The 27,651-nt window shown below is 41.9% G+C and overlaps 1 long non-coding RNA gene across 2 annotated transcripts in view; it reads right to left on the bottom strand.

The window, feature by feature from the left end:
- Positions 1 to 834: 834 nt before the first annotated feature.
- The window catches only part of LOC117980421 (uncharacterized), a 56,211-nt gene continuing 29,394 nt past the window's right edge, over positions 835 to 27,651 (bottom strand). Inside the window, exons 2-4 of one of the 2 annotated variants that reach the window (XR_004671730.3) lie at positions 8,597 to 8,654; positions 5,762 to 5,828; positions 835 to 1,323 (exon numbers count right to left, since the gene is read on the bottom strand). This is a non-coding gene — a long non-coding RNA (uncharacterized LOC117980421). The remainder of the gene's footprint in view (positions 1,324 to 5,761; positions 5,829 to 8,596; positions 8,655 to 27,651) is intronic. The other variant, XR_008625474.2, reaches the window with a different exon arrangement.

The following is a 27,651-nucleotide window of genomic DNA, read 5'->3' as shown; positions in this document are numbered from 1 at the left end:
GAGAAAACAGGGAGAATTTGACTTCCTCTTTTCCAATTAAAGTGCCTTTTATTTCTTTGTCTTGCCTGACTTTTCTGGTTAGGACTTGTAGTCCTATGTTGAATAGGAGTGGTAAAAGTGGGCATCCTTGTCTTGTTTTAGTTCCTAGAGGAAATATATTCAACTTTCCCCATTCAGTATGATGTAGGCTGTGGGCTTGTGATATATGGGTTTTATTATGTTGAAGTATATTCCTTCTATGCCTAGTTTGTTGAGGGTTTTTATCATAAATGAACGCTGAATTTTATCAAATGCTTTTTCTGCATCTATTGAGATAATCATGTTTTTTGACCCTACTTCTGTTTATGTAATGTATCACTTTTATTGGTTTGCATATGTTGAAGCATCCTTGCATCCCTAGTATAAAACTCACTTGATCGTGGTGTATTCTCTTTTTTGATAGGCTGTTAGATTTGATTTGCTAGTATTTTGTTGAGGATTTTTGCATTTATGTTAATCAGGGATATTGGTCTGTAGTTTTCTTTTTTTGTTACGTCCTTCTCTGGTTTTGGTAACAGGGTGGATTTACTGGCCTTGTGGAATAAGTTAGGGATAAATCCCTCCTCTTCAATTTTTTGGAACAGCTTCAGGAGGATTAGTCTTAGTTCCTTGTACATTTGATGGAGTTTGACTGTGAATCCATCTGGTCCTGGGCTTTTCATCAGCTTTGGACAAGAACAAATTTTCCCTTTTTATAAGAACACCGGTCATATTAGATTAAGACCCACCCTTATGACCTCACTTTAACTTATCTGCAATGACCCTATTTCCAAATAAGTTTCATTCACAAATACTGGAGTTGAGGACTTTAATAATATATTTTGTGGGGGACACAATTCTACCCGTAATACAGCCCATGCCTTGCTCCCAACTTCTGGTTAACATCAGACCTGCACAAACTTTCCTTGGTCAATAGATTTCTTGAGCCTTCGGTTTTCTGACTCTAATTTAGGTCTGTGTGCCTTCCAGGCACATTCCTCAGTACTTCCTACCTGGAGAAGAATAAGGGACTACTGCAGCTTCCTGCAGGAGTTCTCTCCAGCAAAGAAAGGCCTCAAAGACATCTTCCTAGAGATTATTGTCAGACAGCTGTTGCATGGAGAAGCAGCAGAGCTGGGAGGACCCTCAGGGGTCATATGGCCATTTTACAGAGGAATGGACTGGGTCCCAAAACAATTAAGTCATTCTTGTCCAGGTATGTGTCAGAACCAGGCTGCCAACTCAGTCTTCTCATTTGAAGTCTGGTACTTTTCTCATTCCACTTAAGACAAGCTCAGCTCTGTCCTAGACATTATAAGGGAACCAAAAAAATATATAATATTTCATTGAGTTAAAAATGCACATATTTCACATTTTTGAATCTCCAAAATAGAGATGCTATTTCCATTTGATGGCATGTCTAATCGGCAGCATTTTCTCTTTTTTAGTAGAACATAACAACAAACACACTTCTCACTTGGGAGTCTTAAGCCCAATAAAATTTGGTTTAAGGAGTATCCCCAACCTCTAGGGAGTCTCACATCTAATTTGGAAAATGAGATTGTGTCATTTAGTGTCACAAGAAAGTGTAAGACAGAACATAATTGAGATGTATGCATGAACAGCTTTGACTTATAGAAGGCAATACAAAGATTGAAAATTCACTACCACTTTTTTTCCTGAACCCTTCCCATGACTTCCTCTTGCTCTTCAGATTAAGGCAATCTCCTTACTTGGGCCTCAAGTCCTGGCATGCCCTGGATCTTGCTAGTTTCCATTCTCATCTTTCAGCACACATCTTTACTCACTACAGTGGTCCTTCATGATCCTTCCCACCACACAAATTTTGCTCATGCTGTTTCCCTTTCATGGAGTGCCTTTCTTCCAGTGGGGTTCACTTCCCTGGAGAAACCTTCCCTGAGTCTCTGCCTAGGTCAAATCTGTACCTTATAGGGCCTCAAAGCAACATGTATCTTTCCTTCTTAGACCTTGCTATGGACACATACAGTTCTACATGCATTTGATTATTTGATTAATACCAGTTTCCTCCATTACACTTGAAACTCCTTGAAAATAGATTCCTGTCTTGTTTTCTCATCATTTATCCCAGAACCTAGCAGAGAGCCTGGTACATATATGATATCAGTAAGTATTTGTTGAATGAACGAATGATGAATATGTACATGTTTAGAGAAGATTTCATAATGGCTGTATGATTTGACCTTCATCTTAAAAAATGGTAGGCAGTAAAAAAGCACATATTGGGTCACACAAACATAAAGCAAAATCCCAATTCTGCCTTCAAAGGAATTATTGGGATAATTAAATTAAATAACATATAAAATATGTATACAGTGTCTAGAATGCAAATAACAATAACTCATAGTTTCTATTCTTCGTTTTTGTGCACATCTGTAATGGGCTGTTCAGGATGGGGGCATGCCTAATTCAATACTTTTGTCTATTTCTAGTGCCTTGTACCTACTAAGTGTACATCAATGTACATTGATTAAGGTTAAACATGTTTTTTTATTTTGTTTGTTTGTTTTCCATTCTGCTGCGCAGGCTGGAGTGCAGAGGCACGATCTTGGCTCATTGCAGCCTCTGCCTTCCAGGTTTAAGCGATTCTCATGCCTCAGCCTCCCGAGTAGCTGGGATTACAGGTGTTACCTGTAAAATTACCACGCCCAGGTAATTTTTGTATTTTTAGTGGAGATGAGGTTTTGCCATGATGACCAGACTGGTCTCAAACTCCTGATCTCAAGTGCTCCACCCGCCTCGGCCTCCCAAAGTGCTGGGATTACAGGCATGAGCCACAGTGCCTGGCCAAGGTTAAAAATGTTTTTGAGGAAAAGTACAGGAATGATTGAATTTGCTTTGTACCTAGATCCATATCTAAATAGGAACTATAAAAGTCACCTTCATGTTTTTCTTTTCTTTAAGCCCCATGCCAGCCTGGATACCTTTGTCATTTTTAAAGAAATTATTTATGAATGGTAAGAAATCATTCAGAAATGATTTAGGGAAATTTATCCAATCTCCCTCTCAGCACAAATGTTTCTCATGCAATACCTGTGATTCAGCATCTTTTTCAGGTTTGTCATCAGTCCAGAGCTTTATGGGGGAAAGAATCCCCTAAAACAACTGATGTAGGCGAGGGGTCCGTCAATACCACTGGCTCTGAGATTCCACTATAGCCCCCAGGACTGCCCACGGGCTCTTGGTTCTTTGCTATTTTCTCTGGTTGTCATTTTTGTCTGCAATCCCCATAATACAGAAAGTTTGACTCAGTGTGTTTAAGGATCAATTTCTTTTCCTTCATTCTGCCTAGATTCTAGTGAGTCTTTTCAGTCCTTGAATATTGACATTTTTTTCAGCACAGAAACATTTAAATCTATTTTTACCTTTGACCATTGCTTCTAGCTCCATTTTACAGCACTATTTGTCCATACCTTGAATCTTTAACCTCTTGTCTCCAATTCTCTATGTCTTTATGACTTTGTTCTCTTTTTGTTAATTTTTAAATTTTGAGATCATTGTAGATTCACATTGTAATTGTAAGAAATAATACAGACACATCCCATGTACCCTTTGCTCAGGTTTCTCAGGGTAATATCTTGCCAAAATATCACAATCAGGATGTTTACATTTACATGATCCACCAATCTTATCAGATTTTCTGTTTTACTTGTACTGGTGTGGGTATGAGTATCTGGGTGAGTGTGTGTGAAAGCGTATGTATTACTTAGTGTAAATACTTAGTTATGTGTAACTTTATTACATATGTTGGTCCGTGTATCCACCACCACAGTCAAGACAGTTTTATCTCCACAAATATCACCCCTGTTGCCTTTTTATAACCAAATCCATCTCCCTTCTGTCCCACTTTATACTTTGTGTTTTTGTTATAGTTCTTGTTGTTTGTTTTTTTGAGACAGAGTCTCACTCTGTCTCCCAGGCTGGAGTGCAATGGCGTGATCTTGGCTCACTGCAACCTCTGTCTCCCGGGTTCAGGTGATTCTCCTGCATCAGCCTCATAAGTAGCTGGGATTACAGGCACCTGCCATCATGCCCAGCTAATTTTTGTATTTTTGTAGAGACAGGGTTTCACCGTGTTGTCCAGGCTGATCTTGACCTCAGGTGATCTGCCCACCTCAGCCTACCAAAGTGCTGGAATTACAGGCGAGCCGCCATGCCCGACCCCCAACTTCACACTTTGCTGTTTTTCTCTGCATTAAAATTTTGTATTTGTCAACTGTATTATTGACTTGATTTTCTGCAATATTAATTCTGCTCTTTACTGCCTCTAGTAAAAATGGTAATTCTACTGTCATACTTTGTTTCCTCACAATCCTTTTTTTAAAATCTTATTTGTAAATCTTTTTTATACATCTTTATTTTTCCAGGTTTATTGATATATAATTGAGGAATTGTATAAATGTAGGTTGTAAAACATGATGTTTTTATATGTATACATTGTGAAGTGATTACCACAATCAAGTTAATTAACACCTATCATCTCATTCATTACCTTTGTGTGTGTGTGTGTGTGTGTGTGTGTAGAACACTTGAGATCTACTCTTTTAGCAAATTTCAAGTATACAATACATTATTATTCATATATCTTGTTTTATTGTCCTCTTTTCCCTTTGTGGCTATTTTCATATAAACATAAAACTGTGTAGAAGCCTGGAGAATCATCTAACCCAGGCAGGCAAATATGCTGACACATGTTTCTCTCCAATGGCAGACATTTCTGGTCAAATACCACTTATGGGATGCAGTACACCTAGCAAATACAACTAATCGATTGAATATGGCCTGCAAAAGCAAGGCTGTTTGCCATTTGTGGTCTCTTCCAATCCTTCATTTTACAGATGGAGAAACTAAGGACAAACAAGAGAGCGTGTACCAAACGTGTTCAGGTAAGTTAGTGCTAGAATTCGTACTATCTGAAAATGATGAAATGGAAATCCAGTGCCATTTGCATTCTGATAGTTCCAAGCGACTTGGCCTCAGGGAAGTTTTTAATCTGTGTTGGATCTATGGTACTTCTGGAAGGCCAAGAACTCTCGGGAAGGATCTGCTGACAAAGCTATTTTTCAAAGAGGAGAAGGAAGGATAGAGGATCCCACCTCTAAGGCTTTACTCTACTCGTTCTATTATTGGAGACTTCTCTTTTCTGCCTTTCTCTTGTGCTAGTCAAATCATGCTTAAAAAGCAAGTAGGATTTGGCCGGGTACAGTGGCTCACGCCTGTAATCCCAGCACTTTGGGAGGCCAAAGTGGGCAGATCACCTGAGGTCAGGAGTTCAAGACCAGCCTGGCTAACATGGTGAAACCTCATCTCTACAAAAATACAAAAAATAGCTGGGCATGATGGCAGGTGCCTGTAATCCCAGCTACTTGGGAGGCTAAGGCAGGAGAATCACCTGAACCTGGGAAGCAGAGGTTTCAGTGAGCTGAGATAGAGCCACCGAACTCCAGCCTGGGCAACAGAGCGAGACCCCGTCTCAAAAAAAAAAAAAAAAAGCAAGTAGGATTCAATTAGGCTGTGTGTGATTAAAAATACAAAATAGCACTGGTGAGAATGGATATTGAAGGACAATTTGCCATCTCTAACCCAAAGGATACTACCATATATGTAGACCTCACTTCAGAAGAGAGGCAGTTTTACTTAATGGGTGGAGCCATAGACGCTGGGTCCAGCTTCCTGGGTTTAAAGGCTTATTAGCTGTGCTTACCTCTAGAGCTTATTAGCTGTGTTCCTTGAGCAAGTTACTTTATCTCTTTCTGCTTCAGCTTCTTTATCTGTAAAATGAGGATTATAACATCAGTACCTACCTTATAGCAATGTTGTAAAGATTAAATAAACCAACATATGCAAAATACTTGAAAGCGTTCCTGGCATAAAGTAAGCAATATATAAGTATATAAATATAAATCTAATTACCATTTTCACCATGTTCCAGACACAATGCCTATATTGGTCTTATGAAGTAGATATTTATTTTCTCATAAATGAAACAAAGACTCAGGAAGTTATATAACAAAAATAAATACTGATAAGAATAGAGAAGAGAATGTTCCTACTGCCAGCCTGGGGAAGTCCTTGAAAGCTTTGGGGAAGAGCAGGCAGATGAGTACAGATGAAAGGAAGGGGAGCATTGAAACATGAATAGATGGAGAAAAAGAAAAACATTCCATGCAGTGTCGTGGGTGCCAGGTCTCCTGGGAGAGGACATTAGATGCCCAGACTTGGACCAGCAATGACATTCCATTCACTATGCATTGAATGAGCATCCATTAAATACATACCATGACACAATTATGATGGGAAACGTAAGATAATACATGTAACCCCGGCCTCAGTATGTCTACTATATGTTCTGCCAAAATAGAATGAGTAGGTGAGGTGGAGGTTGGTGACCTTCATGCCCACCCTTTTATTGCATTATTTTCTAATAAATTCCTGAGCACTGAGCAGATGAAATATGCCAAAGAAATAATACTTTGAGGTCCATTCCTCTGTTACCAAAACTGTCATCAGAGTTTGTCTCCTCATTGGTAGCTTCAGAATAGGCTTTGCAAACACAAATGCCTATAGGGCCAAAAAGGCCCTTGAATGTTAATACACAAGTGAAACATTCTGGATATAAGTGCAGGGGCATCAGAATGTAAAAATCGGGGTGAAGACTCTGGAAACCTAGGGAGCACACCACCTGTACCAGGGATATCCATTCTTCACTTGCAGTGGGTTATTGCCATGTCTTTCAATGCTTTAACAGAATCAGAAATGTGGTATGTAATGTAAAAGCTCCTTATTTTTAAAATAATGCATCAAATATTGTAAACAAAACTAGGTGTGCCAAACAAAACATGTTCGAATGTCATTTTTTAAAAACTCTTGGCTACCAGCTGGAGCTCAAACAAACAATGACATGCAGTGAATGCTCTTATCCTTTCCAGGTCTCAAGAAAACCCAAAGTCCCTGCCTCCAACCTTCCTCCCCGGCAGATACCCACACTACATCCCCTCGCTCCTACTGGCTCACCAGACAATGAGCTGGACAATATGACCCAAGAATTTTACTGCCAAGGTATTGCTGCCAGGGTTTTCGAGTTTCAAGTCCCTAGTTTAGAGTGAGTCATCTCAAATTCAATTAGTGGAGAGTTCCTCTGGGTTCAGTCACCAGTGGCAGAGGGAGAAATGACTCAGACAGTGGAGCATGCAGTGCCTAATGGGTCCAGCATGTGGGGGCTTTTGAGATTGTTGGGCACGGTGCTCATGGTGCCCGAGGGGAGTACAAAGGGGGGCTGGAGGTTGCAACATGCTCTCAGCTCAACTCATTGTTGGCTCTTTTGGACTGAAAGATATTTGAGATATTTGTATTTGACCTCAAACATATGGTGGATCTAGCACCTCAAGGACATATATTATTATAAGCCTGTTGGCTCCTATTCCAGCCTCATTTCCTTCTGCCAGCCTGAACTGCACATTTTGCATTCTGGCATTAACAAACTATTGTAATTCCCCAGGCTCTTTCTTGCCTCTATACCTTAGTGGTGCCATTTTGTTTCCCTGGAATACCTATATGTGCTTCTGACAAACTCCTTTTTGTGCTTTAAAGCTCCAAACAGACATCACTACTTTTGGGAAAATAACTCTAACATCCCCCCATTTGTTAAACTTGTATTCTTCCTTTGTCCATCTATAATTTGAACTTACTTTTCACATTGTATAAAAACCATTTGCTTATCTGCTTGTCTGCCTAGTTAAGGAGAAGCCTTTAAGGTCAGAAAGCTTGTAATATTCTCCTTTACAGATGAAAGTACCTTATGCATGGGCAGGCAGTCCATCATAGTTTCAGAACAATCTTGGATTGAAATACCACACAGCTCTGAAATGACCCAGCATGGACTATCTCAATCCTATGGGCCAGACCAACAGTATCATTAACTCAGCCTCTGCCATGTAAGCCCTTCTGAGTTGTCTGTGGTCATAAGCACAATAGTTAGAGCAGGAAACACAGGAATGCACAGATAATCCAAAAGTCAATAGTTTAACCTAGCCCCATCATTCACTCAAATCCAGTAAACATCTTTTGAATAACTGCTCTGTCAGGCACTGTTCTGGGCACTTGGGATATAGCAATCAATAAGATTGCTCTTATAAAGCTTATTTGTGGTAGGGAAGAGAAATTAAACCAGTAAATATAAAGAAGAGGATACCAAGTAATATTAAGTACCCTAAGGAGCATCACACAGGATAATGTGATACAGATGGATAAGGTGGGGTGGGATTTTAGATGGTGTGGCAGGGCTAGTCTTTATAGGAGCACTGCATTTGTGCTGAGACCTGAATTATGAAGACCTAGCAATAATAAGATTTAAGGACAGAGAGAGCATTTCCATAGACCAGTGGTCTTCAACCTTTTTGGCACCAGGGACTGGGTTTTCCACGGATGGAGGCAAGGGTGGGGATGGTTTTGGGTTGATTCCAGCACATTACATGTATTGCACACTTTATTTCTATTATTATTACATTGTAATATATAATGAAATAATTATGCAACTCACCATAATGCAGAATCACTGGGATCCCTGGGCTTGTTTTCCTGCAACTAGACGGTCCTATCTAGGGGTGATGGGAGACAGTGACAGATCATCAGGCATTAGATTCTCATAAAGAGCACCCAACCCAGATCCCTCGCATGCGCAGTTTACAATAGAGTTTGCAGTCCTATGAGAATCTAATGCTGCTGCTGATCTGACAGGAGGTGAGCTCAGGCGGTATTGTGAGCCATGGGGAGTGACTGTAAACACAGATGAAGCTTCACTCACTCACCTACTGCTCACCTCCTGATGTGTGGCCCAGTTCCTAACAGGGCCCCGACCAGTACCATTCTACAGCCTGGGGGTAGGGGACCCCTGCCATAGAGGAAACAATGACTGAAAATACTTGGCACTGGAAATGAACTTGGTATGCTCAAGGAAGAAAGAAGGCCAAAGTGGCTGGAGCAAAGTGAGAGAGGGTAAGAGATAAAATGGAAGGTGTAATCAGGTGCCAAACCAGGAAGTGCTTTATAAGGCCATAGTGAAGAATCCAGATTTTTTTTGATGTGATAAAAAACCAGTAGAGGGTTTTGTGCACCTTTCTTCTATTCTGTCACTTTCTTCCAGTGGGGATGTATGCTCTATGAGAGAAGGAGGAGAAACAGTAGAATGGAGTAGCTGAGGCTGAGATTGAGCACAAAATGTCCTTGTGCTTATGGGCCTAACTTCCAACTGATAAGGCATTTACTATTAGTGCTGGGGTCAAAGTCTTGGCAGTGCTATTAGGACACTTGCAGACTCCTTGAGGTGCATCATTATTGGAAAGATTAGACTACCTCAAAGTGCAGTGTCCTTTCTGATGGTTATAGGAATCTTTATGGACCTACATCCTTTTGCCCTTTTAAATCACCTAGAACATTTCTTCTCAAACCTTAACATGTACAAAAATCACCTGATGGTTGTGTTAAAATATGAATCCTGATTTGGTAGAGTTACTGCATTTCCCATCATCTTCTAGGTGATGATGAGACTGCTGGTCTGCGGTCTACATTTTGAGAAGTCAGAGGACTAAAGTCAAAGTCCTTAGACTGCCTCCAGTTCTACTGTTCAGATCCAGTCCCATTGATTTGAGGGCTGGAGTGTTCTCATATAAATAGAGGTAGAAGATGAAAAGTAACTGAGATTTGAAATCATATCTAGGCCACTGAACCCTGAACTAGGCAGTGAAGCCAGACGGACCACGCCAAATCAAAGCCCTGGAAGTTTCATGTAGTCACTCCAGACATGCCCCTGAGGCCACCAGAGTCATTTGTTCCAGAATCACTTGGAAGACAGAAAGCAATTTGAAATCATGCCTGAGCCCCAGGCACCCAGGGCTGCCCAGTGGGGTCAGCTGCCCCTGATTGAATGGCACTCCATTTCTGTCCCCCAGAAACACTGGGATCCCTAGCCTGTTCCTTCATGAAGGTTCTCTTTTTGTATTGCTTCAGAGTATTGCACAGGATATTAGCCACTTCCTTCTCTATAATTCATCCTTCCACTTTGCCATCTGGAATATTTCTCTTTTACAAGTGCCTAAGTTGTTACAGTTTGAGGCAGTTGAATCCTAACTTTGCCATTTGGGGTAATTTATTGTTTTTAATGCTTTCTTCCAAAAATTCAGATTCTGTGGTTTGAAACAGAATCCAGCCAAGATTTTTGCTTCCTAGTTGGACATCTGGTTGTCTGTCCTTTCCAGGTCTTCTCTGGGTTTATTTTTCAGCTTCCCGCAAGTGACTATCAGCTCACTCCTCTCACTACATCCATTATTTTCCCCATTCCCAAACACAAAGCCCTTGTGTTTTGTTATTATTGTTGTGACAAACACTGTCATGGCACTGTCATTGACTGTCCTCAATGTCATGGTCACATCCCTTATGTGGGAACTAAGAAAGTTCGTGGGGACCAGTAGGCTGTAGTTTCAGTTGTAACAAAAAGGTACTGTTTACCCTAAAACACCTTCCTACTGATACTCCAAATCCTAATAGATATTTTTGAGTTACTTATCACATTCTTGATGTCTGGAAGACAGACAATAGGTGGAAATCAGTAAAAGATGAACAATGAGGTTGGAGGAAGGGGACCAAACATTTATTCAGTATTTACTATGTGTCAAAACTGAAACTGAATAGAATAGGTGATATCACCCCTACTCTACAGATGAAGAAGCCAATACCCTCAATAGGTTTCCCAAGGAATCCTGAGTTACAGAGCAATGGAGTCAAGATTGAACAAGTTCTAACTCAAAGCCCTTATGTTTGTCATTATTTGATGCTTGAGGTTAGTACTGGAGGGTTAGATGAGGAACAGGACACCAGGCAGAGAGATGAGAATTGGATTCTGGGAGTATTCGAGTGTGGGATAACTGAGCCTAATCAAGCAAGTAGCCAGAGTGGGCACAGAATTTCAGGACCAGGCACCAGCTACTAGACAGATGCTCCATCATGACCTAACCTTGGCATTATTGCAAGATTTTACAAGCTTCTTATTTATGGGAAGAGCCACACTCTGAATTTGGCTATCTTGAAGGTTACAAGTCAAAGTGAATGGCAGTAACCTGCTTTATGGAAACCCTGAGTAGGTGTAGAGCAAGACAAGTTTATCCCTGGAATCCCTTCCATGATCTTATTTGAAGAAGTATTCTTAGGTAACAATACCCCAATGGTTCCCAACCCATGGGAGCTTCTGAATAGTTAATACACCTGGGACCCATCCAAGACCAACTGAGTTGGGTTTCTAGGTGTGGGGCCCTGGCATCTGTGCTCTCTGAAGTTCTCCAGACCTGATGAGCAGCCAGGGTTGAAACCACAGCCTTGGGTTAAATGAGCTTTCTGTAATATATGTTCTTTCTCTGAGAGGTAGGACAGAGTTGCAATGCTGCAGAATTCTAAGGGGCAGAGGGAGAAGGGGGAAAAGTTTCTGGTCCTAAAAGTTGAAAAACTGAGTTTTTCTCTTTTGGAAGAAGATAAAGGCAAGTTTTAACCACCTCACAATTTTGCCAAAGAATGGGCCACCTAGAGGTTCTCTGTCCCATGTTTGGTGAGTCTAACTTCTCATGTTTCACCTCTGTGTAGTCAAAGTAAGGTTTTACCATGGTAATATCTGAAGCCCACTTTAAAAGCTTAGTTGTATAACTCATTGCACTACAGAGTCTCCCATTTGTCTAAAGTCCTAGCAGCCAGAGAAAATGGCACTTTGTCGGTTTTAGACCAGGGAATCCAAGGGACGGCATGGTTATTTGTTCTGTCCAAGGTTGCTTCCTGAGTTATCAGGGAGCCAGACCTAGGTCTCTGTCTTCTCAGAGCTACTATGTTTAACTGGAGCACCACTTAAGATAGTCTTGGCATGTGATGAGAAATACAATCATGTCTATAAAATTAACAACAGGGGATTCAGAGGAGGGAAGTTTCTGTGTGCCCGGCTCAGTCTGGCCTCAAAATGGCTACCAGAGGACCCATGGGGGCGCTATGGTTATAGTTTTAACTCTTTTGCAAGTCGTTCTTTTTTTTGAAGTTGCTGCAAGACCCCAGAAAGATGAACTAAGTCCTACTGAGTCAGAAATGAACTGTAAAAAATGATGGGAACTTCAGAGAAAAATGAATTCCAGCTAGCATTTACCCTCTCCTGATTTATCCTGGAACTGTTTCTTGGGATCTATTTCAACTCATAAGAGAAGAAATGGACCAGAACTACTGTATCTAAAGAAGCTCTTTTCCTAAGAGAAGATATGGCCAAGAAAGGAAACATCGACATCCCATAGAGTTGGACAAGGCTTGAGAGATCATCAAGGTCAGCAGATCATCAGGATTGAGTAGGAAATGAAAATCTCTCCCTTCTCTCACATGAGTACATCTAAGTAGTGAAATCTAATCCAAATGCAGAACCCTAGCTGCAAGGAAGCCTGAGAAATAGTTTTTATTCCTAACTTCTCCAAGCAGAAGGCTGGCAAAAAGCAAGTTGAGATCACAAATTCAAGTATCTGCCACAACCACTTCTCAAACTGCATACCAGAGAATAGCAAGAGAATGTGGCTAGATTGTTTCTGAGAGGTTTTGTTTCAAATTTATTTGAGCCATGCTGGGCAAAACAAAGTTAAATATGCGTCTTCTCTGTAATACATCTCAGGTTTCTTAATACCCACATGAACATCCCAGTTCTTCATATTTAAGGAACATAAATCAGCAAACATTTTAAGCCCATTTTACAGATGAGGAAACTGGCGTCCAGGGTAATTAAATAACTTGCCTAATGTTGAACAACCAGTTACCGGCAAAGCTTAAACCACTTAAAACACAATCTATGCCTCTTGACTAGTGAAGAGTGTCCTTTCTGCTAAGAGGGGATGCAAAGAAGTCCAGGGAGGCAGACAAACAAGAAAGAAGAAACCCGATAGGAAGGTGAGAAGGGCTAGAAACCTAGAGGAAGGCTGTGGGTCTGTGTCTCCCCCAGTTATTGAAAGTAGAAAACACAAAATCACTCTGCCTCTGTCCCTACCCAGAGCCAGAACGAACTCGGTGAAGAGGTCAGAGCCCAGGACCCACATCTCGATTGCTGTCCACCGGTGCCTGGGATATGTTGGTGATGTGGCCTCAAGTAGTAACAAAGAAAACTGGTTCTGTAGGACATGTTTTTATAAATAGAACCAGAGTCCAGTGGTTTCCAAACAGTCAGGAGACACGCTGTCTTCCAGCGTCAGCTATTTATTTGTATCTCCGCTTCATGGAATTCATTCTCCTGCATTCCAGGCTTTGCCGCATTCAACGTCTGCTCTCCTGCCCTGGATGTGTTGTACAGATTTCTTGGCCTCTTGACTCAAATCCCTGGATTGAGGACAGGGGGGACTTTCACCTCTGGTCTCTGCCAAAGTTGGGACCCTGGGGAGGATGTTTGTGTTTGTCAAGAAGTTGGGAGGACTTTGAATTTTGGCAGTGATTCCTCCCTAGATGATGCACTTAGACAAGCGGAGAAAGAAAAATACCATTCTCAGCAGCCACGTCTCTTTCTCTTAATGAATCTGCACACTTGATTCCTTTTTTTTTTTTTTTTTTTTTTTTTTGAGATGGAGTCTTGCTCTGTGGTCCAGGCTGGAGTGCAGTGGCGCAATCTCAGCTCACTACAACCTCTACCTCCTGGGTTCAAGTGATTCTCCTGCCTCAGCCTCCTGAGTAGCTGGGACTACAGGCACCTGCCACCATGCCTGGCTAATTTTGTGTATTTTTAGTAAAGACAGGGTTTCACCGTGTTAGCCAGGCTGGTCTCGATCTCCTGACCTCGTGATCTGCCCACCTCGGCCTCCCAATAATTCTTTTTAACCACTTTCGTGTGTGTGTCAGTTCTCTCTTGTTTGGGTTAATTTTGTCCCTCACCCAAAATGCAGACACTAAATAGTCATTCTGAAATAAAACTTTAGGCTAAACAGACCAAGACTTTATTAAAAGCCTGCTGGGCAGTCTGGTTGATATTGTGATACAGATTTCCTCCCTCACTCCTGCCTTTCTTTTTTCCATGTTCATTTTTTTTGCTTCAGGTAATAGACTTATTTCCAGCTTCAGTCAGCAAGGCTACAAGGACTTTGGGTTCCCCAGTAACAGCATTTCCTTCTCTGATAGGCTAGTGATTTTATGTGACTCATGTTGGAAATGGAGAACTCCATACTTTGTGAAGGATGCCATCCTATGGTCAAGACACTTTAGGTTGCAAGTAACAGAAAAGGCAGCTCAACTGGCTTAAATGCTGCCCCCCTCAAAGTAATGTATTGATTACCTAAAGAGTAAATAAGGGAGAAACCCACTTCTTATATTGCTGGATCCAGGAGCTAAAACAATGTCATCAGGATCCAATTTCTCTCTCTCTTCAGCCCCTAGTCATGCTTTCTCTATGTAATTTCATCTTCAGACAGATTTTATCCTTATCACGTGGTCTCCAGATTCCCCTGGCTGACATTCCACAGCTCCAGGTCCAGCAGAAGGTGAGACTGTGCTCTCCCACCACTCAACCAAGTCCCGTGATGTGTCTCGCTAGACCAAGCTTAATCACTTCCACTCTCCTGAACCAATAGCTGTGGCCAGTACCTGCTCAATTGTTTGACTGGCAAAGCCTGGGCCACGAGTCCACTTCTGGAGCCAGGGGTGAGGAACTGTCACCAGCAGTAGATGCTGATTAGGAAAAGAATACCCTCAGTCACACTCTGCTTATTCATCTTCATTCATTCATTTTGCAGAGATGAACTGAGGACTTATTTGTGCTAGAAACTAGAGACAGAATCCCAGATAACTTCTGCTCTTCCTTCACAATGTCGCTCAGGAGTCATCAGTTCTATGATGAATTTGTTCATTTCTGCCCCCTCGGCAGAGTCAGTTATTCCCTCCTTGATGCTCTTGCTCTTCGCAGGATTATGTTGCTATCTCCCCATCTTTCTCCCTAACTTACTGTGAGCTCCTGGAGGACAGGTATTGTATCTTATTTATCTTGGCCTCCCCAGATACCAACAGCAGGCACAGACAAAGCATTCACAAACCTTTGTTGAATAAATATGCGAATGATGAGTTAATTATTTAATTAGTTAATTAATGCATATGCTCCTAATCCTGCAGGGATTTCTGCAAACTATCAAGGAAAATAAATCCGTAAATAGCTGGAACACAGTGTGATCCACGGAGTGACAGCCACATGAGCAAAGGCTGGTGAGTGCAATGGAAGGTAGCATGTGTTCAACCTGAAGACAGAATTCTTAAAGTTGTTAAAGATATCCTTTGCTATTTCAAATCTAAATCATGCTCCCTATGACTTCTATTCACCTATTCTTAGTTCTTCATTCTTCAACACCTTCAAATAAATCTACCTAGTACTGTAGCATCTGGGATGATTCCTGACAACATATAAGCCATTCAGTAAATATTTCTGAAAAGAATGAATTGCTTCTTCTCTGCCATGCAACAATAGTGTGTAAAGATAGATATCTTATCCTCCTTTTTGGTATTCACTGCTGATGGCTCTGCCATCGTGAGAACTGAAATACTTTATTGTTGATAATCACCTGAATTTGAATGTCTGCATCCCCCAAAGGCCAATTGAAAATTGATTGTTTGGAACCTGAATCACATTTGCTTTTAGGTAAAATGTAATAAATGAGGCATGGCTTCCATGCTAGCCTGCAGTAGTTGAACTAGTGGATTCTCATGCTGACCCAGGATTCAGGAATCAGAAACCTGACAAGAGTCACATTCTTCATTTGAAATGTGAGTTGAGTCTTGATCGTATAGTAGTTAGTACTCTGCATTGTGAAATGTGAGTTAGGCCCCCGGAAAAATTGGGTCATATTGGTCTTTGACCCCTGGCATCGTGCTGGTATCTCTCTTCCTCCCTCCCCTCTCCTGTTCATCTGTGGGCTGCTCCTGCAGTGTGGCTTCTACAGCTACAGTGGCCATGAAAATGTACCACTCAGATCTCCTTCTGCACCATGGAGACTATAACTGGCAGACACCACCAGCTGTTCTGCTCCAAATCCATGACAGTGTATGCTCTGGGCTTTACTTCCTTGGGCTGCTGTCTGCCAATGGTTGAGCACAAGAGGGATAGTAAGGTAGACCCATTCCTGTGAGATACTGGATAAGTTGCTCTAAAACCTTCCATCACTGGTGAAACTTCCCTAGCACTGTGCTGCAGTGTGAGACTCTGTCTCTCAAACCCTGCTTCCTTTCCTCTCTCCTTCTCAGGATCAGACCTGTCTTGCAGTCTGGCAGCGCTCACTGCCTCCTCTGATTCCCCCCTGTTCCCCTCACAGACACTTCCTCAATAAATCTCCTGTATGTCTAATCCAAGTTTGGCTGCTGTTTCTTGGAGGACCAAGAGTAACACATCTGTGATCTGGAGATTGCACATAGGAAACATGCAGCAGGGAGACTTCCCCAACCCCAATGACTGGAAAGTCTAATACTTCCTTATTTGAAGAGGAGAAAAAGAATGATTGGCCAGGGAATGAAGGAAGTATTGACTGGAGCAGGAAGAATTGGATCTACCTAACAGAGCTGAAAAAAAAATCCAAGATTCTTATACATGCCATCAGCACACACTGTCTCTCAAAACCCCAAAGCCAAATAGATGATCTGCTGTTCCCCAGTTCCTGGCTAACATTTGAGACTATTTCTTGTTTTGTTTTACTTCATTTCCATGTTAAATTTACTCTGAAGATTCACTTTGATCTGATTTTACATGGAAATAAATGCAAGTGGAAAGAAAAGATTTCCAGCACAATTTCCCTGAATTTCTGCCCCTCTGCCTCCCAGCACTATCCATGCATCCAGGCCAGACTGAGACAGGTACATGTGAGGTGAGTAACTAGGGGCCTCTTTATACTATTATTTCTTGCATGTCTGTTCAATGTTTAGCAGGAATGGAAATATGTAATAAAAGTATATGCTTTTTATGTTCAAAATAAAGATTTATTTTCCATGTACATATTACATGTGGTTTTCTGAACTAGACAATTTCTTGAGAGGCATATGAAACTATTTAAATTCAGACATTCTAATAAATTGTTCCCACTAAAGAGCATAGACAGCATCATGAATTTTTTAGTTTCAGATTGTCAGCAGGCTAAACTGTTACAGGGAACTCTCAGAGGGCCAGTCTCAAAATTAGTGGTGAGGCCTTAGACACACCATGTAAATTGCACGCACCTAACACAAAAATATCAACAGAGTTTGGCTGGTAGCCACAGGGAGTGTTTAATTGCAGCCAAACCAATTTATGTTTCAACAGTTTTTGTCAGCAGTCGGGTAGAGACCTGAATTAACTGGCTCCCTACGTGAATTTTATTCCAGGGACATTTTAGTTGCCCCCATAGATTGGTACTCTGAAGAGCTGCCCAGCAGCTCACTTATTAATCTGATCTGTGTCATCCTTAGCCTGGGTCATAGAATGGGCTGAGCCTGCAATATCATATCATGTCCATGAGATGCCCTCCTCCAGAGAGCTCCAGTGCCATCTGGCTGGGGGGAGACTGGGGACAGAGGAGCCTCATGGAGACAGATGAGGGAGTGTCGTGCTGATTTATGCACCTGGAAAAGCAGGTGAAGGAGAATTGGACCTCACCTGCGAAGAAGGAGGGGGAGGCAGAGAGGTGTGGACCAATGAGCTGTCATTTTCCCTGGCTGACCTCTGACTTGCATACTGAGCCCTCAGAGGAAGCAAGACCCCTGCAGATGAAAGAAAGAGGCTGGGCTCAAGAACTGGTAGGATGCAGATTTGTGCAGAGAAGGGAAAGCTACAGGAAAACAGCTTTGTATTAACAATTTCTTGGGAGTAGAAGTGTATGTGTGGTACGGTTATGTTTCATTTGTCTAAATATTGTTTCCACAAGAGACCTTACCCTGTGTCCTGACTCTGTTAATGCATAATGAACCGCACTTAAGTGACTGAAAGCAAAATTATTAGTATTTCCCACAGTTCTTGAGTTGACTGGGCTTGTCTGGGTGCCTGTCACTTGGTCTTCTCAATATAATGATTGTCAGATGGTGGCTGGGGCTGTGGTCATCTGAAGGCTTGAGTAGCTGCTGGTGTAGAGTTCAGCTAAAGCAGTTACCTGGAACATCTGTAACCATCAACCACCTCCTACTTTTTGATGTCTCCAACCAACCCCCTCAACTTCATACCACAAACAAGAGCACCTAACATAGTGCTGTGCCAAGTATGTGAGAGGCAGTATGGTATAGTGGTTAAGAACATGGACATTTAGAGGCAGGCATACCTGGGTTTGAGTCTGGGCTTTTCCACTTACCAACTGTGGACCTTGTTTAACCTATGTGAGCCTCAGTTTACTCATTTGTAAAAGGGTGGTTATATAGATATAAAATCTCCATGTATGGCTGTGAAATTTAAATGTTGCCCAGAGAAGAGTAAGCATCCAATAATTATTTACTAATGGAAATAAAGATGAGAAGAGGCTGCTCAGTGCTTCCTCAGCACCCTTTGCTTATCCTGATCCAGCCACCTGGGTGAGCTCAGGGTGTGCTGCTCTACAAGGCAGCGAATGTTCAGGTCCTCAAAGCAAGGAGGCCATAGAGTACAGAACCTACAGTCAGGAAGATAAAGTCAAGTTTCTAGGAGTGGGTATTGCCAAGGTGACCTTCAGAGGACATAGAGAAGGAAGGAATTTGTCCTGGGGAATAAAAATGAAGAAGCAAGGTATAATCCAGGCAAAGCATATTGACAGAGGCTATGTAGTAGAAAAGGTGAGGGAAGAACTCTACCTCTGGCTCAAGTCTCTTCTCTTGTCTGCGCCTCAGTTATCTCACAACAATGGATGGGTGCAATTTGAAGACTGCCAAGTTCCCTCCAGTCTTGGCCAAGCTCTGCCATGTGAGAAATCCTTACATTGGTCCACTTCTTTCCATCAACTTGGTCCCCACTCTGGCTTAGGCTGCCATTCATAATTGCTCCCTTGATTGCTATAGATGCCATTTTACAAGTCCTCCTGCTCTTAATCTTTGTTTGTTAGCTCTCTGCAGAGCAGTCAGAATGATCTGTTTTGTAATACAAATGTGATCATGCCACTCACAGCCTGAAAGCCTTCTGTGCTTTTTATTCTCTACTTGCCCATCCAATGCCACTCCCTGTCCTTCTCTGCCCTGCTTTACGCCCTGGTTGTTGGGAGAGGGCTCGCTGATTTTAATGGCTCCTTCTTTCTGGTTTCTGTTTGGATTCAGCCAATAAAAAAGATCCAGCAGGGACTAGAGGGCAACAGCAGAAAGAATGTGAAGTACCTGCTCCCTCCAGAGTGCTGGAGTCCTGACATTTGCTGTGAGCCTCCCTGACCGCAGCTCCTGCAGGGTGGGCCCTCTCCAGCCCCAGCTCTCCCTGTTTCCTCTTCTTGCTTCTTCACACCAAGAGGTGAGCATGGCTTCTCGATGTTGCTTTGCTTGGGTGCTTCAACATTCTTCCTAGGTTCCTTTAATTTCACCCACACCCATGAAAATAATGCCTTCTTGAAATTATCTCCAACACATCACTTAAGTATTGTTCGAGGAAACCAGCAGTTTCCCTCTGAGGCTTTAACTGCTACAGGCTCCAGTGGCTTCCTATTGTTCTCAGGATGAGGACCAAGCTCTTCTTCACATAGCCTCCTGCTAAGGTTTCAATATTTGTCGCATCCAAAACTCATGTTGCAATTTCATTCTCAATGTGGTGCTATTAAGTGGTGGAGCCTTTAAGAGGTGATTGGATGATGAGGGTTCTTCCCTCATGAATGAATGAACTATTCATGAATTAATGGACTAATGGATTAATCATGGGTGTGGGACTGGTGGCTTCATAAGAACAGGAAGAGAGACCTGAGTTAGCATGCTTAGCCCCCTCACCATGTGATACCCTGTTCCACCTTGGGACTCTGCAGAGAGTCTGCACTTGCAAGGAGGCCCTCACCAGTTGTGGCCCCCAGTCTTGTATTAAATCGTGGCGGCTCACACCTGTAATCCCAGCACTTTGGGAGGCCGAGACGGGCAGATAATCAGGTCAGGAGATAGAGACCATCCTGGCTAACACGGTGAAACCCCGTCTCTACTAAAAATACAAAAAAATTAGCCAGGCATAGTGGCAGGCATCTGTAGTCCCAGCTACTCGGGAGGCTGAGGCAGGAGAATGGCATGAACCCAGGAGACGGAGCTTGCAGTGAGCCGAGATCATGCCACTGCACTCCAAGCTGGGGGACAGAGCGAGACTCCGTCTCAAAAAAAAAAAAAAATTTATCAGCCTCCATAACTGTAAAGAATAAATTTCTTTTCTTTATTAATTACCCAGTTTCAGATATTCTGTTATAAGCAACAGAAAATGGACTAAGACACCCCCAAGCCCCTGCTAGATCTAGAACCTGCCACCCTTTCTGCATCAAGTAGCCTGTCCTTCCCTGGGTTCTTATAATGCATGATACTCATTCTCACCACTTCCCAGTCTTCCTAGAAATCTCTTCTTTTTTTTTTTTTTTTTTTTGAGATGGAATCTCGCTCTGTTGCCCAGGCTGGAGTGCAGCGGTACCATCTCGGCTAACTACAACCTCCACCTCCAGTTCAAGCGATTCTCCTGCCTCAGCCTCTGGAGTAGCCTCTCAGGACTACAGGCTCGGGCCACCATGCCCAGCTAATTTTTGTATTTTTAGTAGAGACAGGGTTTCACCATGTTGGCCAGGAGGGGTCTTGATCTCTTGACCTTGTGATATGCCTGCCTCGGCCTCCCAAAGTACTGGGATTACAGGCGTGAGCCACTGTGCCCGGTCCCCTGGATTCTCATAATGCATGATGCTCATTCACACCTCTTCCTAGAAATCTCTTCTTCATTTACCCTTTTCCCTTGTCGAGTTAACTTCATTTACCCTTGGTGTCTCAGCTCAACTGCTGATTAGGAACATCTTCATGGATCACTAGATTAGGCATTTTACTGGTTCCTTAAATTTCCTTTATATCCCATATAGCAATTTTTGTAATAATTTGATCAGTCTGTCTCTTCTACTGGACAAAGAGACAGGAAAGCAGGCACCATGTCAATTTTGACTCACCTTTATGTCCTTAATATCTAGCATGGTGCCCTAGTACATTATAGACCCTCATAAATACTTTACAAGTAAAAATATAATCCAAAATCTCAAATGAATATAATTGCAAAATATATATCTTCAATAAATATACAAAGATATATAAGTGTATCTTCAATAAATATATATGAATTTATCTTCAATAAGTAGAATTCAAGATCCCATATTTTATGGCTGGAGGTCAGAAAATGGGTTTGTGCTCTATGTTTTTTCTTAATAGAGACTATGATTAGGGCTCAAGTCATCAAATTTCATACAACTTAACTTGCCCTCCCCTCCCTCATCAATTTCTTTTGTATATTTTTAGAAATCCTGCATCCAAACAAATCTCTGCAAGGAAGATGTATACCCCCACCCCCACCACCATGTGTGTGGTATGCAACAGAGCAGAAAAACAATCAGAAATCACTTGATGAAGGGGAATACAGCAGAACCTGAGTCCCTGGACGAAGCATCTTGGGGAAGCCAGCCCAACAGCTGCTTGCATTAAAAATGATTGCTTTATATTTATGGCGGCCAGGCAACAATAAGTGGTTTATAGCCTATAATCTAACACAAATGACTTAGGAAAATATTCTTAATAGACAGTTCAGCTGAGTGTCCCAGTGCATTAGGAAGCCCAGCAGGGAATGTGCAGAATTAGCCTTCGTTGATCTGACAAATCCTCCCTGGCCAGCTGGATGTTATACTAGCTGTCTTTGCAATCCTACATTCTCCCATTTAGGGAGACCCTGTAACAGAGTTACCAAACTCTGAGGGCACAGACCCTGCCAGATAGTCCCCAGTGTCCCCACAAGCTTCTTAGAAAACAGATTTTCAGCCCTGGGCTACATCAAGCCAGGAAAAATGAAGTGTGACCTTGTAAAATATCAGTTCCTGGTGCTTTTTTCCCCCTAATTTTGGGGATGTTATCATGGCAGAAGAAAAAATACCGTTTTTTCCACACTCCATCCTGGAAAATAGTATCCATCTGTGAAAATGCTGAGCAGGCATGATTGCTGTGGCCAAGCGTGGTATCAGACTGACAGGCTGTGGAGGGAGTTTGGGTTCTGTAAGGGGTCAGTTGGAAGAAAGGAAGTGGGTTCTGGGGGAATTCATGTTCTCTGTGGCATGGCCACATGAGCGAGAGGAACTGAATAATCAAAACGGCTGGAGGCCAAGTGGGAAGGAGGCAAGTTGGAATGTGGTGCCCTTGCTGGCTTAATGGAGCCCCTTCTTCTTGCCCTCTCCCCAATGCCCTGGGCTTTTGTGCTGCTTTGTGATGCCAACTGGAGCCTGGAACACTGTCTTATACTGTTGGTTCCTGTGTTCTACACGTTTGTCACTCACTGGACCACACGCTCCTCAAGGTCAGGTCCAGATCTTACACCTCTTTGTCCCTCCTGGACTTAATTAGCACAATCCTTTCTAGAAGAAAGCATCTACTCTCTTACTAGAAGGGAGTAGTTCTGTCTACTAGAAAGAACACTACCTTGTCCCACTGACCACGGGTAATACCTTGCATGACTCCTTTCCCCAGTTCCGTCACATGTGTTAAATGGGTCTGCCTCACCTGTTCTTCTTTTCTGTAATAGTTAAGAACTTAAAACCCAGAATCAGGGAGTCAGGGGCTGGAGTTCCAGCTGTCATAGCAGTGTGATCTTTGGGAGTTATTTTACACCTAAGAGCCTCAGTGTTCTTTTGTATAAAATGTGATAACAATGACAGCTACTTGACAGGGTCGTTGTAAAGATGGAGCGTGATGTGTATCGTGTGTTATTGCTGCTTGCATGGTGCCTGACACATAGTTGGCATTCAATCAATGTTAGCCTCTCCTCCTCCTTCTCTCTTCTTTCTTTCTTTCTTTCTTTTCTTTCTCTTTCTTTCTTTTCTTTCCTTCTTTCTTTCTTTCTTTCTCTTTCTTTCTTCTTTCTTTCTTTCTCTTTCTTTCTTTCTTCTTTCTTTTTTTCTACCATGAGGAGAATAATGTCATCTTGGTCTACAAATACAGAGTTGCCAAAAATGTAGATGCTTACTACTAGAAAGGATTGTCCTAATTAAATCCAGGAGAAACAAAGAGGTCTAAGACCTGGATCCAACCTTGAGGAAAGTGCTGTCTAGTAAGTGATAAATGTATACAGTATAGGTACCAACAATATAAGACAGGATGCTCTAAATTCTCAGCCAAAGAAGGTATAAAATACTTTGAGCATAGAAGAAGGAACGAGTTCCATGAGTTTAAGAAATCTTATCACAGAAGCAGGGTCTTCAAGTTCTCAGAGACATGAAGAGAAGGTATAAGTATTCTGGAAAATAGTGTCAATAAACATCTTCACATAATAAATAGTGTAGCAAGCTCAAAGGACAACAAATAGACCATCTGACTGAGATGTCCTGTGTATGTCCTAGAGAGTAGCAATACAGATGGCTAGAGAAAGCCTTTGCTCCAGAACCATAGCCCCATGGATATTTTTATAGACTAACTGGAGGCTATTCAAAAGATACACATGATACCTATGCCTGGAGCTTCAACTTACCTGAAAATTAAATTTCAAATACATCATATCGTCATTAAGTCAAATCCAGACATAATATGGAGTAGACTACAAAATTCACCTAATAATTTAAGATAAAACATGATAATTACAAATATTTTTATGACTATAAAATACTTAGAGCTGTGCCCCTGGACCTCATAGGAAACCTGTTAGAGCACTTTGTGACATATGTTTGAGACTCAGAACTAAAGCAGAGAAGTGTTTCTAGTGATGGAAATTGCATGGGGCAAACAGGGACATATGGGTCAGAGGAAAAGAGAACAGTAAAAAGATGTCAAATCTTTTTGTCTGCAGAGATAATGAGGTTTTGGAGAGAAGAAAGAAGGCCTTTGCCTGTGGCTCTCTGGTGCTCTTTAAATAACAACCAAGAAATACCTTATTCTTTGGAGTGCCTCTAATAAAAATTGTTCCTCTGCATCTGCGATGATCTCTCAGAATCAAACCTTACACCTTGTGGTAGAAACTTAGTGCAATGGTTTTCATGACTTGTAATTTTCCTGTGCCAAATGAAAAGCTTCCTCTTCAGTGGTCCTGAATTGAGACACCATTTCTAGTCTGCAGGAGGCTTGTAGGATGTCTTCCGCTGGCTGCTAGTGAGCTGTGGCTCATGTTGTGATTTTTTTTTTTAAGCCTCCAGCATTTTTCGCTTTCACTCTGATTGCATCAGGCGAAGTGGCTTCAGCAAGTCTAGGGTGACCAGTGGTGTACCCTGGATCCCGCTAGCAGTCAGGAGTACCAGAGAGATACAAGTCAGTGAGGTAAACCAATCCAGCTGCAAGTGCAGTGTCTGTGTGGGCTCCAGGGGAGCATGGAAATGTCACCTACTCCTGTGGCATCTGCACCACACCGTAGCAATGTGGGAAAAGCATGAGCAATAAATTACTTGCCAATGAACTCCAGACGTCTCCAGCCAAGTAAGCGTTTCCTGGGACTCTAAGGATGGCGTCCAAGATAAAAACAGAGAAAACACATAAAATACGCAGAGCAGACAGAGGACTACATCAAAAAATATAAAACTTCCTCATAAATCAATAAAGGAAAGGCCAAGTCATGATAGAAAACTACATAATTTACAGAAGAAACCTGGAAAGCTGGAAAGCCAATAATAATGGAAAAAAGCTTAACCTCATAGTAGCCTTATAACTGAAAATTAAAACTACAATGAAATAACATTTTAAATCTGTCATATGGAAAATAATTAAAAGGTTGAACAAGATCAAGTTTTGGCTTGGGTGTTGAAGAGACAACAAACATTATATTCTCTGTTAAAATGCTTATGACTATAAGTTGGCACAACCATTTTGGACAGTAATTTGTTAATAAAGTTAATAATCTCCATATTCTATGATCCAGTAATTCCATAACTAAATATATAGCCCAAATACCCTTCTACAAATGTGTACAAAGAATATTCATTCAGCATTATAAGTTATAGCTAAGAATTGGAAGCAATTTAAATTCTAGGCCGGGCGTGGTGGCTCACGCCTGTAATCCCAGCACTTTGGAAGGCCGAGGTGGCAGATCGCTTGAGCTCAGGAGTTCAAGACCAGCCTGGTCAACATGGTGAAACCCTGAGTCTACGAAAAATACAAAAATTAACTGAGTGTGGTGGTGCGCAACTGTAATCCCAGCACTTTGGAAGGCCGAGGTGGGCAGATCACTTGAGCTCAGGAGTTCAAGACCAGCCTGGTCAACATGGTGAAACCCTGAGTCTACGAAAAATACAAAAATTAACTGAGTGTGGTGGTGCGCACCTGTAATCCCAGCTACTTGGGAGGCTGAGGCACAGGAATCAATTGAAACCAGGAGGCAGAGGTTGCAGTGAGCCAAGATCATGCCACTGCACTCCAGCATGGGCTACAGAGAGAGACTCTGTCTCAAAAAAAAAAAAAAAAATCATTAATAGAGAAATGGAAAAAGTTGAGTTACAGGGGAATACTACACAGTGACTAAAATGAATGAGCTGGATATATATTTATTAGCATATTTAAATCTTGAAAATATATTTATAGAAAAAAACAAGTTGCAGAGAATAACCATAATATGTTGCCATTAGTATAAATTTAAATGACATATCAATATATATACCATTTTTTAGACACATACATAAATAGTAAAAGTCTAAATACGTAGATGGGAAGGATACAGCCCATCTTCAGAATACTTTTGGAAAGAGAATTGGGAAGTGATATTGGGAAGGCCACAAAAGAGGCTTTAACCAAATGTCCTGTGGCTCAGAGAGGTCAGAAGCTTTCAATGGGAAATCTAATCCCCAACTGGTGCTTAGGGGAGTATGAGTCTAAATTTATACCACCTGCATAACATAGACATCTCCAAATGAGAAATAGATGTTTAGAAAAAAACAGTCCTGGACTGATGGATTCCAAGAAGCACTTGGCAGAAACACTCTCACAACTTGGGGTACATGGGACTAACTAGCACACCCACACAAACATAAATCCCTACTGATGATCAGCTCACAAACAAAACATACAACACACGTGAGAAAGCATCCATCCTGAGGGAGAGTCAGTAGACACCATAAATGGCAGAATTCACCTCCCAAGAACCTGATATTATGGAACATTCCTAAGAAAACTATATAACAATCAAGGAGTTCCCATTCCCATTGTAGGGGCCCTCACAGCATCAGCCCAGTGCCATCTCAGAATTGCTACAGACTGATGACTGCTGTGTGTCTCTCTTTTCACCCCTTCTGAATGAATGAGTTTGTCGAGATTATCCTGCTGGTGTCCTGCCACTGTGTTGAGGAGAGGGGCAGATATTTGTATTTGCACGGAGGGGTAGATATCTTGTCTCTATGGCTCATAGGCCCCCAACTCAGAGGAGTGATGTCTAGATCTGATCCCATTCAAGCAGAGGAGGGCTTGACTGGGAAGAAGCAGGCAAAAGAATATTTGGTAATTAGAAGAGCAGAGACATTTACTGCTCACCAAATATCTATGTGCTTCCCCATGTTTCTGGCCTTGTGCAATTAGCCAGGATCATGTGACAACTTCTAGGCAATGGAATGTAAGTGACACAAGTCCCTTCTGGACTGAAGCATAGAAGAGAAGGCATGGGATCTCCCACTTTCCCTTTCATTCCTCGGTGACAGTGGCAGCTGCGTCTTGAGACAGTTTAGCCACTAGATGGAAACAGCTGGATCACTGAATAACTTGCTTGGAAGGCAGCCTTAGACTTTGCATGAGAGAAAAATAAACTTTCATGTGTTAAGCCAGAACTCATGTTGTGTGTGACTCTTATACACAAACACACACACACACAAATGCTCATTGAAAATAAATTCACATACAGGCTAGGTGTGGTGGCTCACGCCTGTAATCCTAGCACTTTGGGAGGCCAAGGCGGGTGCATCACCTGAGGCCAGGAGTTCAAGACCAGCCTGGCCAAAACGATGAAGCCCCATCTCTACTAAATATAGAAAAGTTAGCCAGGTGTGGTGCTGCATGCTGTAATCCCAGCTACTCAGGAGGTTGAGGCAGGAGAATCACTTGAACCTGTGAGGCGGAGGTTGCAGTGAGCCAAGATTGCACCACTACACTCCAGAGCAAACTCTGTCTCGAAACAAAAAAAAAGAAAATAAGCTCACATACAAAAATTAAAACTACACAGGGAGGCAATCTACTATGAGGGGGACAGCCGACACACAAACTGAGAATTAGTGGCCCAGAAGCCCAAATAATAGAACTATTTGATAGAGGTTATATTAAAAAGTGCATTTTGAATAAAGTGCCATTTACAGAAACACAGGATACCATTTGGGAAATATGAAAAAAAGCTATTTGAAAAATAAATTAGTAGATCTTGTAAATTGAAAAACATTGCATTTCAAATTGAAAAGTCAGTGAAAGATACACACATCTATGTTTACTCCTTTATGGCAAAGATAAAACTGA

Source organism: Pan paniscus, chromosome 4 (genome assembly GCF_029289425.2).
Source record: "Pan paniscus chromosome 4, NHGRI_mPanPan1-v2.0_pri, whole genome shotgun sequence".
NCBI classification, from domain to species: Eukaryota; Metazoa; Chordata; class Mammalia; order Primates; family Hominidae; genus Pan; species Pan paniscus.
The sequence above is the reverse complement of the archived record's forward strand: the minus strand, read 5'-3'. Positions and strand labels throughout refer to the sequence as shown.